At 35.2% G+C, this 16,138-nt stretch overlaps 1 pseudogene; it reads right to left on the bottom strand.

The window, feature by feature from the left end:
• The window catches only part of LOC133650009 (protocadherin-16-like), a 125,777-nt pseudogene that overhangs the window by 108,661 nt on the left and 978 nt on the right, over window positions 1-16,138 (bottom strand).

Raw genomic sequence — 16,138 nt, 5'->3', positions numbered from 1 at the left:
AATCGAAACTCTGAATCTGTCCGCGATGGGAATGCAATAATAAAGAATATTTATCAAAAAGTTCATGATTTATTGAGCAGGAACTTTTTGGACCGATCAAAGCAAGTCCCAAGGGGAGCACAATAAAGACCGCGGGCATCCACCGCCTCCGTCCTCATGTTGTAACGTCACGGCTCCATCCTTTTTCGCGTGAAATGGCCTTGCTGACAGCGATGGATCGTCTGCCTGGTCGGGTGACGGCGGCTCGACTCCTAAACTCGAGCAGGAAAACATCAACGCGTGTCAAACATCCAAGACGGAGGATTTATCTGCGGCCGTGTTTATCATCCACTCCAAAGGGGTTTCCCAGCAGATATACAGCTCGGCCCTTCAAATATTTACACGCCGTTCAAGATGAGAGCAACCGTTTGGGTTCTTCCTTCTCATGTTTTTGTGGGGAGATTTATTAGCCGTGTAACTTTTCAAAACATCCCGCGATGAAGGGAACCATCCCAGCCCATAACTCCTTCCTCATGGACTTCAAGCGTGGAGATCCAGCAGCCTGACGATGCTGCAGTGATGACTTCAGGGACTTAATGGACGACAACTTATTAATATCATTTTAAAACGGGTCGACGCGTTGCAGGTGTTGGAGTCATCGCACCGCACCTCCCACAGCGCTCGTATGATTCGAGTCGGTTGGCACGAGGAATGTCCGCACATCTGCTGCGCAAAGAATCCTGACGTCCAGCTGAGGCTAGCAGCCGATTGCTGGGCTTGATTGTAAGCATTCGGCTCTTAGAAGGCCAAAGTCCGTGACAAATTGTTGGACACGGTGGTCTTCAAGTCTGGACTCAATGGAAATGAGGAGTTTGAAGCGTGGAGTTCACGTGAACCAGGAACACGGATTAACCTCGGTCCGCAACACTTTAGGAACCTGCGCTGGACATCAAGTTGATATTTCGGGCTTTTAGCTCAATGCTTAGTACTCTCAGCAAATGTAACATATTTTACATATACATTTCCAAACCTTCCTTCTTTCTTGTGGACCGACTCCAGTACTCCTGTCTTACAAGGCTGCGTGCCACGAGGGACCGTGGCAAAAATGTCCAAATATATTCCTATCAGTAACGGAGCAGGAAGGGGCTAAGTATACGTTTGCGGTAAAATTGTCATCTGAAGCCCCCTGTTATTCATTAATGAACATTTTACGCTTCTTGGCGCAAAACGGGAGAGGAAGCCCTGGTCACAATGGAGTGTAGTTACGTGCTTTACGGGATATAATGCTAACAACACTTGGGAAAGTTAGCACCCTTGCAACAGCTGCACTGAGGTTGCAAACATCCCATTTAATTGGATTTTTATTAGTTCTTGGGGGAGAAATTGCTTCTGTTTTCCGTCTTTTTCGGAACGGACTACACTATTTATTTACACACGGAGAAGTACCAGTATCGATTCCCAGATACGGTATCATTAGTTATGCGAACTCTGCTTTATGTCAATTTTATTCCCCTTTTGTACGAATTTGAAATTGTTGTGATGCTAATTTTAATTAGCCTGTCAATGGGATTGTCCATTGTACGTTAGCATCAAGCTAACGGCAGAACTTCTTTCCTGTATAGTTTCTTATGCTTTTTAGTTCCCATCAGGCTGTGTTGTGGATTAAACATGCACCTTACGTGTTCCTGCACTTCACCTGTGTATTTATGTACTTGCTTAACGGGATATAATGCTACCAACACTTGGGAAAGATTTTTATTAGTTCTTGGGGGAGAAATTGCTTCCGTTTTCCGTCTTTTTCGGAACGGACTACACTATTTATTTACACACAGAGAAGTCCTGAAAATTGGTACCGGTATCGATTCCCTGGTACGGGAACATTAGTTATGCAAACTCTGTTTTATGTCAATTTTATTCCCCTTTTGTACGAATTTGAAATTGTTGCGATGCTAATTTTAATTAGCCTGTCAATGGGATTGTCCATTGTACGTTAGCATCAAGCTAACGGCACAACTTCTTTCCTGTATAGTTTCTTATGCTTTTTAGTTCCCATCGGGCTGTGTTGTGGATTAAACATGCACCTTACATGTTCCTGTCTATTCGTGTACTTGCTTAGCGGGATAAAATACTAACAACACTTGGGAAAGTTAGCACCCTTGCAGCAGCTGCACTGAGGTTGCAAACATCCCATTTAATTTGATTTTTATTAGTTCTTGGGGGAGAAATTGCTTCTGTTTTCCGTCTTTTTCGGAACGAACTACACTATTTATTTACACACGGAGAAGTACCAGTATCGATTCCCAGATACGGTATCATTAGTTATGCGAACTCTGTTTTATGTCAATTTTATTCCCCTTTTGTACGAATTTGAAATTGTTGCGATGCTAATTTTAATTAGCCTGTCAATGGGATTGTCCATTGTACGTTAGCATCAAGCTAACTTTCCTGTATGGTTTCTTATGCTTTTTAGTTCCCATCAGGCTGTGTTGTGGATTAAACATGCACCTTACATGTTCCTGCACTTCACCTGTGTATTTATGTACTTGCTTAACGGGATATAATGCTACCAACACTTGGGAAAGATTTTTATTAGTTCTTGGGGGAGAAATTGCTTCCGTTTTCCGTCTTTTTCGGAACGGACTACACTATTTATTTACACACAGAGAAGTCCTGAAAATTGGTACCGGTATCGATTCCCTGGTACGGGAACATTAGTTATGCAAACTCTGTTTTATGTCAATTTTATTCTCCTTTTGTACGAATTTGAAATTGTTGCGATGCTAATTTTAATTAGCCTGTCAATGGGATTGTCCATTGTACGTTAGCATCAAGCTAACGGCACAACTTCTTTCCTGTATAGTTTCTTATGCTTTTTAGTTCCCATCAGGCTGTGTTGTGGATTAAACATGCACCTTACATGTTCCTGTGTATTCGTGTACTTGCTTAGCGGGATAAAATGCTAACAACACTTGGGAAAGTTAGCACCCTTGCAGCAGCTGCATTAAGGTTGCAAACATCCCATTTAATTGGATTTGTATTAGTTCCTGAGGGAAAAATTGCGGAACGGACTACACTAAAAACATTTAATTTCCCGAAAGCCTGCATTTTTGTATGAATGTGCCCTGGTACGGTACCTGGGTTGCGTGGGATGTCATGCCCAGTCGCAATTTGGTACTGGGCCATCACTCCAGCAGCACTGAGAGCAGAGGCAGCCAAACTAATGCCAATGCCAAAAAAAGCAAATGACTCAATAAAACGCTCCAACCAGAAATGTGCTAGCTTGATGCTAATATACATTGGCTTTGCAATTAACATGCTACTGATTAGCATTATCGATTTTACATGGCGATTTCCCCACCCTCCAAATATGTTAATGAAAACTACAACTAAGATGTACATTACAATCAAACAGCTGGTGCGTAATGAGAACATTACTTACAGTATCAACACGTTTTAGGGCACGACAAAAGACTAGATTCCGGTAAAACTGAACTGACTAGCCAAAACATCATAAACTATAGTAATTGAAAATTAATTTGATACTTGCAAATGAGACTCAGAAATATCTGATAATAAATGATGATACAAAAACTTGACAGCAGTTATCTTATTCAGCTCATTTTAAATGTTGCAATAAAAAAAATATATATATATTATCAAATATAATGTGTATTTATTTACACACAGAGAAGTACCGAAAATTGGTACCGGTATCGATTCCCAGGGACGGGAACATTAGTTATGCGAACTCTGTTTTATGTCAATTTTGTTCCCTTTTTTTACGAGTTTAAAATTGTCACAATGCTAATTTTCATTAGCCTGTCAATGGGATAGTCCATTGTATGTTAGCGTGGAGCTAACGGCACAACTTTTTTCCTGTATGGTTTCTTATGCTTATTTCAGTTCCCGTCAAATTTCAGGAAGCATTAACAAAAATGCTCCAAATGTGTTAATGAAAACTACAACTAAGACGTACATTAGAACAATTTCCCGTGTGGATCATTAAAGTTTGTCTAAGTCTAAGTCATTACAATCAAACAGCTGGGGCGTAATGAAAACCTTACTTACATACTTACTTATTAACACTTTCTAGGGCGCAACAAAAGACTAGATTCAGAAATATCTGACAGCAGTTATCTTATTCAGCTCATTTTAAATGTTCTATTTATTTACACACAGAGAAGTACCGAAAATTGGTACCGGTATCGATTCCCAGGTACGGGAACATCAGTTATGCGAACTCTGTTTTATGTCAATTTTGTTCCCTTTTTTTTCACGGTTTTAAAAATGTCACAATGCTAATTTTTATTAGCCTGTCAATGGGATAGTCCATTGTATGTTAGCATCGAGCTAACGGCACAACTTTTTTCCTGTATGGTTTCTTATGCTTATTTCAGTTCCCATCAGGTTCTGAATGATTAATTGCTCAGGAAAGCAACTTCTGGTTTCTTGGAAATGGCCTAGAATTTTTAATTTTTTTTTAATGTATTTTTGTTAAGAATTAAAACTTAAATATTTGCTGTATTTTGGGAATTATGAATCCATTTATCTCCCTCTTTGACGCTACCGTCCACTTGCATTGGGACTTTGCTGTGGAAGCGGACTGACTGGGGACAAACGCTCATATAACGGTTAAGTTCCCTGTCCGGTTAAAAAAGACTTTTAATTTGAAAAAAGACTTTTGTTGATGCTTCCTGAAATCCACACCCGAGCAAATAAAACGCCGTGATTTAATGTCCAATGAAGTCGCCTTCCCTCCGCCCGTGACCGCGTGCAGTAGTTTACGAGCCCCCCGAGGAGGACAGATTAACAAGGTCTATGGCTCCCCTGGGGGACGGGAGGGGGGACACGGACACCGGCTCCTACGCTACGGTCGCTGACCCCAACATCTGGAAGGCCTCGCAACGCCCGCAGCCAGCCGCCGTCTGCACGCGCGCATTCCTTTCCATTCCGCTTTGGACGCGGACCCGAGCGGACTTTGGCGGGGCGAGCGGGGGCCGAACACGCCCACCGAGCGGGGGCCAAACACGCCCACCGAGCGGGGGCCAAACACACCCACCGAGCGTCCTCACGGGAGGTCGGAGCGGATGGAAAGAGCGAAGACGCCGCGGCGTTGAGGAAGCATGTGTTCCGGTCTCGGAAAGTGTCCACACCGGTCTCCCTTTCGTGGCTCCCTCTGGTGGCAGTCTAAGGAACAGCTGATTGTCAAGTCAAAAGGACAATATAACGTGCAGGCTAGCGACTTGTCTTTGATTCCCGGCCTTTTTGGTTACTTTGGACCCGGACCCGGACCAGCTGTTAGCATGCTAATGTTGAAGTGCTAACTTTTTTTTTGCACATTTTACACTTTTTTCTATAATTCCACAGCTCAACAGTCACATAACTTGGGTTGTGAAACATGCTAACTGTTAGCATGTTTACGTTAGCATGCTAACATTAATGTGCTAGCTTTTTGGGCTAATTTTGCAACCGTTTACCCTAGAGTCATATTACTTGGTATGTGACATTTGTTACCTGTTAGCGTGCTAACGTTAGCATGCTAGCCCGCTTACATTAAAGTGCTAACTTTTTTTGTGCAAATTTTACACTTTTTTCTATAATTCCGCAGCCATACACCTTAGTCATATAACTTGGTATGTGAAACATGCTAACTTTTAGCATGTTTACGTTAGCATGCTAACATTAATGTGCTAGCTTTTTGGGCTAATTTTGCAACCATTTACCCTAGAGTCATATTACTTGGCATGTGACATTTGTTACCTGTTAGCGTGCTAACGTTAGCATGCTAGCCCGCTTACATTAAAGTGCTAACTTTTTTTTTTTTAATTTTACACTTTTTACTGTAATTCCACTGCCATACACCTTAGTCATATAACTTGGTATGTGAAACATGCTAACTGCTAGCATGTTTACGTTAGCATGCTAACATTAATGTGCTAGCTTTTTGGGCTAATTTTGCAACCGTTTACACTAGAGTCATATTACTTGGTATGTGACATTTGTTACCTGTTAGCGTGCTAACGTTAGCATGCTAGCCCGCTTACATTAAAGTGCTAACTTTTTTTGTGCAAATTTTACACTTTTTTCTATAATTCCGCAGCCATACACCTTAGTCATATAACTTGGTATGTGAAACATGCTAACTGCTAGCATGTTTACGTTAGCATGCTAACATTAATGTGCTAGCTTTTTGGGCTAATTTTGCAACCGTTTACCCTAGAGTCATATTACTTGGTATGTGACACTTGTTACCTGTTAGCGTGCTAACGTTAGCATGCTAGCCCGCTTACATTAAAGTGCTAACTTTTTTTGTGCAAATTTTACACTTTTTTCTATAATTCCGCAGCCATACACCTCAGTCATATAACTTGGTATGTGAAACATGCTAACTGTTAGCATGTTTATGCTAACATAAATGTGCTAGCTTTTTGGGCTAATTTTGCAACCGTTTACCCTAGAGTCATATTACTTGGCATGTGACATTTGTTACCTGTTAGCGTGCTAATGTTAGCATGCTAGCCCGCTTACATTAAAGTGCTAACTTTTTTTTGGGAAAATGTTACACTTTTTTCTGTAATTCCGCAACCTTACAGTCATGTAACTTGGCATGTGAAACATGTTACCTGTTAGCATGCTAACACTTACATGCTAACTTTGTTCAGCTAGTTCCACCCTTTTTTCTCTAATTCCACTGCCATACACCTTACAGTCATGTAACTTGGTATGTGACACATGCTATATGTTAGCACGCCAGCATGCTATATGTTAGCGCGCCAGCATGCTATCGTTAGCACACATGCTAAATGTTAGCATTTTTATGTTAAGCATAGATAAATAATAATAAATAATACAAATAAATAATGAAGTAATTATTAATTAATTAATTAAATTCTTGTCACTTGATTTATGATCTAAATAGATTTTTTTGTCAATTAAATAAAAATGTAATAAATAAATAAATAATAATGAAATCATATTTTTTTATATAATACATATATTATTATTGTGGTATTATAAATAATACAAATAAATAATGAATAATTGATTGAAGTCCAGTCTTGTCACTTGACCTGTGATCTAGATTGATTTATTTTAAAGTTCAATGAAATAAAAATAATAAATGTATAATAAAATAACAATAATTAAATTAAATTATTTTTTATACAATAGTACATTTATTATTATTATTGTATTATAAATAATAACAGTTAATAATGAAGAAATTATTCATTCATTCATTAAATTGAAATCCAGTCTTGTCACTTGACCTTTTTCATAAAATAATAAAATTAATAAATAATAATAAATAAAATACAAATATTGTATATATAACATAACATATATTATCATTTTGTATTATTAATGATCAAATAAAAAAGTAATTAATTAATTGAACTGAAACTCAGTCTGGTCACATGACCTCAGCCCTCAGACAAAACCAATAGAGTTGTTGAAGTGACAGCTGACAGAAACAAGGACATGGCGGACGTGTCACACCTTTTTGTGTCTCAAAAGCAGCCGGGTTCTTGCCCCAGTCAGTCATGTGACCCCTCGTCCCTCCACGCTTCCTTAGCGAGCGACAGCTGCCGGGCGGCGGGAATGTCGGGGTCACGTTACGCGCGGCGGGGAATGAGCATGAAAATAGCAAAAAGGCTTATCGCCTGCTGACGCTAGCTAACCAGCTAACTAGCTAACATCCAACCAGCTAACTAGCTAACCAGCTAACTAGCTAACATCCAACAAACTAACCAGCTACCTAGCTAACAGCTAACTAGCTAACAGACGTTGTTGTTGTGTGCAAAAGAGCGAGGACCATGGGAATTGGAGAGCCTTCATGAAAAAGACATGAGACACACGAGATGGTGTTGGTGAGGATGTCTCACTCGCCTCACTTATTATAATCCCAGAAGGCATAACTTTATGACAATAACCAAGTTGAGTGACACGTGTCATGTTGTTCATGTCCACACACTTTTGACAGAAAATTCTGTTGGTTGACTTCCATCTTGCAGCAGAGCAACTTTTGTCAAATTGACAATCTTTGACTTGCATTCTTAAGAAGACCGTTCTTAAAGACAACAGAGCAGTCTTGTCCAATAAAGGATCTTTGAGTCGCTTTTTTTTTTTTTTTTTTTTTGCAGTGGGCCTATGTGTCTAAAAGCAGCAAAGTGCTCCTGTCAAATGAAGGATCTTTGACTAGCATTTTTTTCTGCAGTGGGCCTAAGTGTGTAAAAGCAGCAAAGTGCTCCTGTCAAATGAAGGATCTTTGACTCGCTTTTTTTTTTTTTTTTTTTTGCAGTGGGCCTATGTGTCTAAAAGCAATGAAGTGCTCCTGTCAAATAAAGGATCTTTGACCAGCATTTTTTTTCTGCAGTGGGCCTAAGTCTGTAAAAGCAGCAAAGTGCTCATGTCAAATGAAGGATCTTTGACTAGCATTTTTGGTAGACTGCTCTTAAAGACAACAGAGTACTCCTGTCGAATAAAGGATCTTTGAGTAGGAATTTATTTTGATTTTGATTTTTGATTTTTTTGCAGTGGGCCTATGTGTGTAAAAGCAGCAAAGTGCTCCTGTCAAATAAAGGAACTTTGACTAGCATTTTTGGAAGTCTATTCTTAAAGACAACAGCGTACACTTGTCAAATAAAGGATCTTTGAGTAGCATTTTTTTTTCTGCAGTGGGCCTATGTGTCTAAAAGTAGCAAAGTGCTCACGTCAAATGAAGGATCTTTGACTAGCTTTTTTTTTTTGCAGTTGGCCTATGTCTGTAAAAGAAACAAATTGCTCCGGTCAAATTAAGGATCTTTGACTAGCATTTTGTTTTTGCAGTGGGCCTATGTCTTTAAAAGCAGCAAACTGCTCCTGTCAAATGAAGGATCTTTGGCTCGCTTTTTTTTTTTTTTTTTTTGCAACTGACCTATTGTCTATAAAGGCAGCAAATTGCTGCTGTCAATCAAAGGATCTTTGACCAACATTTTTTTCTGCAGTGGGCCTATGTGTGTAAAAGCAGCAAAGTGCTCCTGTCAAATGAAGGATCTTTGACTAGCATTTTTGGAATACTGTTCTTAAAGACAACAGAATACTCTTGTCAAATAAAGGATCTTTGAGTAGCATTTTTTTTTTTTTTTGCAGTGGGTGTATGGCTGTAAAAGCAGCAAAGTGCTCCTGTCAAATAAAGGATCTTTGACTAGCATTTTTTTTCTGCAGTGGGCCTATGTCTGTAAAAGCAGAAAAGTGCTCCTGTCGAATAAAGGATCTTTGACTAGAATTTTTTTTTCTGCAGTGGGCCTATGTCTGTAAAAGCAGAAAAGTGCTCCTGTCGAATAAAGGATCTTTGACTAGAAAAAAAATTTCTGCAGTGGGCCTATGTCTGTAAAAGCAACACATTGCTCCTGTCAAATTAAGGATCTTTGACTAGCATTTTGTTTTGCAGTGGGCCTATGTCTGTAAAAGCAGCAAACTGCTCCTGTCAAATGAAGGATCTTTGGCTCACTTTTCTTTGCCCTTGGTCTATGTCTGTAAAAGCAGCAAAATGCTCTTGACAAATAAAGGATCTTTGACTGGCATTTGTTTTCTTTCTGCAGTAGGCCAGAGTCTTTAAAAATAGAAAAGTGATTCTATCAAATAAAGGATCTTTGTATCACTACCATTTGTTTTTTGTTTTTGTTTTTTATTTTGTAGTTGGCTTTTGTTTAAAAATAAAAATAAAAAAAAGCACAGCATTCCTGTCAAAGAATCTTTTGTCTATTTTTTTATTTGTATTTTTTTGTATCCTGTCTTTAAAACAGCCGTGCGCTCCTGTCATATACAGGATCTTTGACTAGCATCTTTTTTTGTACAGTTTGCCCTTAAACACAGCACAGGATCTTTGACCAGCGATTTTGAAAGACAGGTCTTAAAGACAGCACAGATTTCCTCTCAAATAAAGGATCTTTGGCCAACATGTTTTTTTTTCCAGCTTGTTTTTAAAACAGCGCAGAGCTTCGGTTAATTAAATGATCTTTGTGTAGCCTTTTTTCAATATGTTTTTAAGAAGAAGAAAAAAACCGAGCGCTTCTGCCATTTACAGGATCTTTGATTAACATTTTGAAAGACAGCTCCTAAAAATAATAATGAAGGATCTTTTTTTTTTCTTTTTTTTTCCATTAAACCGCAAAGCGCTCCTGTTTTATAGAGGATCTTTGATCTGTGTTTTCATGAATCACTTTATTTATGATTCTATTAGGCATTCCACAATGCTTCACCCGGGATGTGAATCACCTCCAAGTAATAGTAGTCAATGGTGGCCATGACGACAGGCAGCTGCCATGGCAACCAAGCATCCCTGAGGGGTGACTAATGAAATGTGCTGCAGTCTCTTCTTGTCAATGACAATCTCATTATGTTATTGCAGCCTATACACATATCTATATGTCAATATTATTATATATTATATGTCAATATTATATATATTTGTCAATATTATATGTCAATATTATTATATATTATATTTCAATATTATATGTCAATATAATATATTATTTGTCAATATTATATGTCAATATTATTATATATTATATGTCAATATTATATGTCAATATTATATGTCAATATAATATATTATATGTCAATATTATGTGTCATTACTATTATATATTATATGTCAATATTATATGTCAATATTGTATGTCAATATAATATATTATATGTCAATATTATGTGTCATTACTATTATATATTATATGTCAATATAATATATTATATGTCAACATTATAATATATGAATGTCAATATTATACATCATATGTCAATATTAGAATATATTATTATGTCAATATTATTATATATGTCAATATTATTATATATTATATGTCAATATTATAATATATTAATATGTCAATGTTATATAATATATGTCAATATGACATATTATATGTTGAATGGATGGATGGATGTCAATATTATAATATATTAATATGCCAATATTATTATACATCAATATGTCAATATTATAATATATTATATCTCAATATATTAAAATGTTAATATTATTATATATTATATGTAAATATTATTATGTGTCAATATTTGTATATATTATGTCAATACTATAATATATTATATGTCAGTATTATAATATATTAATATGCCAATATTATTATGAATTATGTCAATATTATAATACATCAATATGTCAATATTATTATATATTATATGTCAATATAATATGTCAATATTATAATATATTATATCTCAATATTATAATATATTAAAATGTTAATATTATTATATATTATATGTAAATATTATTATGTGTCAATATTTGTATATATTATGTCAATATTATAATATATTATATGTCAGTATTATAATATATTAATATGTCAATATTATTATATATGTCAATATTATAATATATTAATATCTCAATATTATTATATATTATGTGTCAATATTATAATATATTAATATGTCAATATTATTATATATCAATATGTCAACATTATAATATAGTATATGTCAATGATCTAATACATTAATATGTCAATATTATTACATATTAAAATGTCAATATTATTATATATTATATGTCAATTTTATTATATATTATATGTCAATATTATAATATATCAATATGTCAAAATGATGTGTAAATATTATACAGTATTATCATTCAGAATCTCTTAAAGGTCGAGCTGTTGATTTTTTAAACACACTTTAAAGTGGACTTTGTGTGTGTGTGTGTGTGTGTGTGTGTGTGTGTGTGTGTGTGTGTGTGTGTGTGTGTGTGTGTGTGTGTGTGTGTGTGTGTGTGTGTGTGTGTGTGTGTGTGTGTGTGTGTGTGTGTGTGTGTGTGTGTGTGTGTGTGTGTGTGTGTGTGTGTGTGTGTGTGTGTGTGAGGTCAGCTTTCCGACGTTTGTCCAGTTTGACTTGGCGGGCCCAAGAAGGAAAGAACAACATGTTTGTTGAACACAATCAGTGACTGATCAAATCTACAGGATTCTTGAAGGAAGACATTTGAAGGAAGACATTTGACGGAAGACATTTGAAGGAAGACATTTGAAGGAAGACATTTGAAGGAAGACATTTGAAGGAAGACATTTGAAGGAAGACATTTGAAGGAAGACATATATTATTTTAAAACATGATTTAAAAGCGTGCTAACCGCTGCTGTCACCGCCATCTTGGATTGTATTCAACACAAAGCAATAATGAGCGTTACAAATCACCTCTGGCCATTTGGAGATAGCATCAACATCAATAGACTTCTTCATTTGGCTGATAAAACGGGGAAAAACGACTGAAAATGTTCAACAATGGTGGGGGGACGGGGGGGGGGTTGACCTCAGCCATCTTTTTGTTTTAATGACACAAAATCAGTAGAGTTCTTGAATAGGTGGAAAGTAAATAACAAAAGTAACAGATAAATAAATAAAATTTAAAAAAGACCTCGCTCCAATTTCACTTTCAAGACATTGAACAGCTTTAAAAATCAACAGGGTTATAAAATTAAATCAAAAAATATTAATTAGTAAATGAAAAAAAATTGAAAATACCCCCCCAAAAAATCAACAGCGTTATAAAATAAAATAAATAAGTAAAAGAAAAAAAAGAAGAAAGCAAATACCCAGAAAATAAGCAGGTTCATAACATTTTTAAATAAATAAATAAATGTAAAAAAAAATCAGCAGGGTTATAAAATTACAAAATAAATGGCAAAAAAATTATTTAAAAAAAAAATACGCAAAAAATCAGCAGGGTTATTAATTAAAACAATAATTAAATAAGAACATATAATTTAAAAAAAATACCCAAAAGACCAGCAGGGTTGGTTATAAAATTTTAAAAAATAAATAAATAAGCAAATTAAAAAAAAAAAAAAAAATTAAAAAAAAATCCCCCAGGGTTATAAAATCAAAAAAAATAAGTAAATGAAAAAACTAATTAAAAAAATAAAAAATACCCCAAAAATCAGTTGGGTTATAAAAAAAAGTTTATAAATAAATGAGTAAATGAAAAAAAATATCCCAAAAATTAGCAGGGTTATAACATTTAATAAATATATATAAATAAGTAAATGAAAAAAAAGATTTGAAAAAAAAACAAAAAAAAACCTTTAAAAATCATCAGGGTTATAAGTCTAAAAAATAAATAAATAATTAAATGAAAACAAATAATAAAAAAAACACCCAAAAGACCAGCAGGGTTATAACATTTTAAAAAAATTAATAAATAAGCAAATGAAAAAAAAAAAAAAAAAGGAAAAAAAATCCCCCAGGGTTATAAAATCAAAAAAAATAAGTAAATGAAAAAACGAATTAAAAAAATAAAAAATACCCCAAAAATCAGCTGGGTTATAAAAAAAGTTTATAAATAAATGAGTAAATGAAAAAAAATACCCCAAAAATCAGCAGGGTTATAAGTCTAAAAAATAAATAAATAATTAAGTGAAAACAAATAATAGAAAAACACCCAAAAGACCAGCAGGGTTAAAAAATAATAAAAAAATAGTCAAATTTAAATAAAAATAAAAAAAATCAGTAGGGTTCCTGCTTTTACAACCACTATAAGTTTAAAGATAAACAGATAAATATATATATATATTTTTTAAAGTTGAAATTTGACCCTGGACAACCTGTTCCTGACAGCAGCCAAAATCACTAGAGTTCTTGTTCAAATAAAGAGACCACTGCAAACTTGACAAAGAAAGGTTGACAACTGTGATTAGCAAAAAAACTTATAAGTAAAATAAATATTTGAACCATTTGTTGACCTGATTTAACATTCAAAGTGTTCAAAATCAATAGAGTTCTTGCTTGGACAACTGCTAGAAACAAGACTACTCAGGTCCAGCGTGTTTTTAGGGTTGATGGACAACAAGTGAGTGAGGACAAAAGTCAATGTTAGAAATAATGAGAGACAAAAAGCAGGCGAGTTTTTGTTGCTTTTCAGCTTCAATGAGGCGTCACTCAAACACAACACTGTTGATAACTAACACAAACACTCGCTTGGTGAGTCCATTCACTCTCTGTGTGTGTGTGTGTGTGTGTGTGTGTGTGTGTGTGTGTGTGTGTGTGTGTGTGTGTGTGTGTGTGTGTGTGTGTGTGTGTGTGTGTGTGTGTGTGTGTGTGTGTGTGTGTGTGTGTGTGTGTGTGTGTGTGTGTGTGTGTGTGTGTGTGTGTGTGTGTGTGTGGTTTGTCTCGGGCTGGCTGCTGCACGCCTCATCACCCAGCAAGACGGCAGAACCAGAATCTTTCGGGTTGGTTGGCGGTTGTGCAGAATAACAACAACAACAGCAAAAACAACAACCTACTAAACAACAACAATGAAAAAACAGCAACAACAACCAAAACGAAAACAACAACCCCAAAAAGCAACAAGAAAAACCATAAAACAAAAAAAACAGCTACAAGAACAAAAAACAACCACCAAAACAACAACAATGAAATATCTACACCAAATTAAAAACAACAAAAATGTAAACAACAACAATAAAAGCAACAACCCAAAAACAACCATCAAACAACAACAGCAACAATAACAAAAAATAACAACCAAAATAACAACCCCCAAAACAACAATAAAAAAACAACAGCAACAAAAATAACAACAGAAAACAACAACTACAAGAACAACAACAAATAACATCAACAATAATAACGACAGAAAACAACAACTACAAGAACAACAACAAAAAACAACAACAATAAAAACAACAATCATACAATAGCAACAAAAACATCAGTAAAAAGAACCAAAACAACAATAAAAACATCAACAACCAAAAACAATGAAAACAACAACAAAAACAACCACAAGAACAAACAATAACAACAACACAAAAACAAAAACAACACCTAAAACAATAACTAAAAACATAAAAAAAACAAAAACCACCACAACAGAACCAACAACAACAACAAATAAAAACAACAACGAAAAACAAAACCAACAACAACCACAACAAAAGCCACAGACAATAAAAAAAACAATGAAATGAAAACAACAACAAAAAACAATAACAACAACACACAAAACAAAACCAACAACTAAAACAACAACAAAAACAACAACAAAAGTGTATCAGTACAATCACTGCAGCAGTTACAAGTCTTCATTGTGTAGCATTTAGCAAATGATGCACAACAACAACAACAACAACAACACAACAGTTGGGTCAAACAACCTTCATTGTGCAAAAGTAACATCCAAAATAAATCCTTGTAATTATTAACATGAGAAGTTTTTCAACCTCAGACTGTACTCTCCAAGTACAGTACAGTAGCGCAGTACGCCTAACTACTCATTAAATACAAGGCAGAGGTTTTATTCCACAAGTAACACTGTGTGTGTGTGTGTGTGTGTGTGTGTGTGTGTGTGTGTGTGTGTGTGTGTGTGTGTGTGTGTGTGTGTGTGTGTGTGTGTGTGTGTGTGTGTGTGTGTGTGTGTGTGTGTGTGTGTGTGTGTGTGTGTGTGTGTGTGTGTGTGTGTGTGTGTGTGTGTGTGTGTGTGTGTGTGTGTGTTTGAATGGAAAATAAAACACTGTACTTTAATCCAACGAGCATGCTAACAACTAGCATGTATCACCTACCAGCTTATTTGACTCTCCGGCATATGCATGTAAAATTTGCTTAAAAAAAGGGAAATAAATAGCTAACATGCTAACAGTTAGCATGTGTCACGTACCAAGGTGTATAACTGATAAAAAAGTTGCCAAAAAAAAGCTCATGCTAGTATCGCTAACATTTGTCTCCTCTTGTCCCATGTTGATGCTAACATTTAATTGATGCTAACATTTATTCCATGTTGATTCTAACATTTAATTGATGCTAACATATATTCCATGTTGATGCTAACATTTAACTGATGCTAACATATATTCCATGCTGATGCTAACATTTAATTGATGCTAACATATATTCCATGTTGATGCTAATATATAATTGATGCTAACACATATTGCATGCTAACATATAATTGATGCTAACATATATTCCATGTTGATGCTAACATATATTGCATGCTAACATATAATTGATGCTAACATATATTCCATGTTGATGCTAACATATAATTGATGCTAACATATATTGCATGCTAACATATATTGCATGCTAACATTTAATTGATGCTAACATGTATTCCATGTTGATGCTAACATTTAATTGATGCTAACATGTAT

The sequence above is a fragment of the Entelurus aequoreus genome, linkage group LG05, assembly GCF_033978785.1.
Source record: "Entelurus aequoreus isolate RoL-2023_Sb linkage group LG05, RoL_Eaeq_v1.1, whole genome shotgun sequence".
Lineage (NCBI taxonomy): Eukaryota > Metazoa > Chordata > Actinopteri > Syngnathiformes > Syngnathidae > Entelurus > Entelurus aequoreus.
This window is presented reverse-complemented; position numbering and strand designations above follow the sequence as displayed.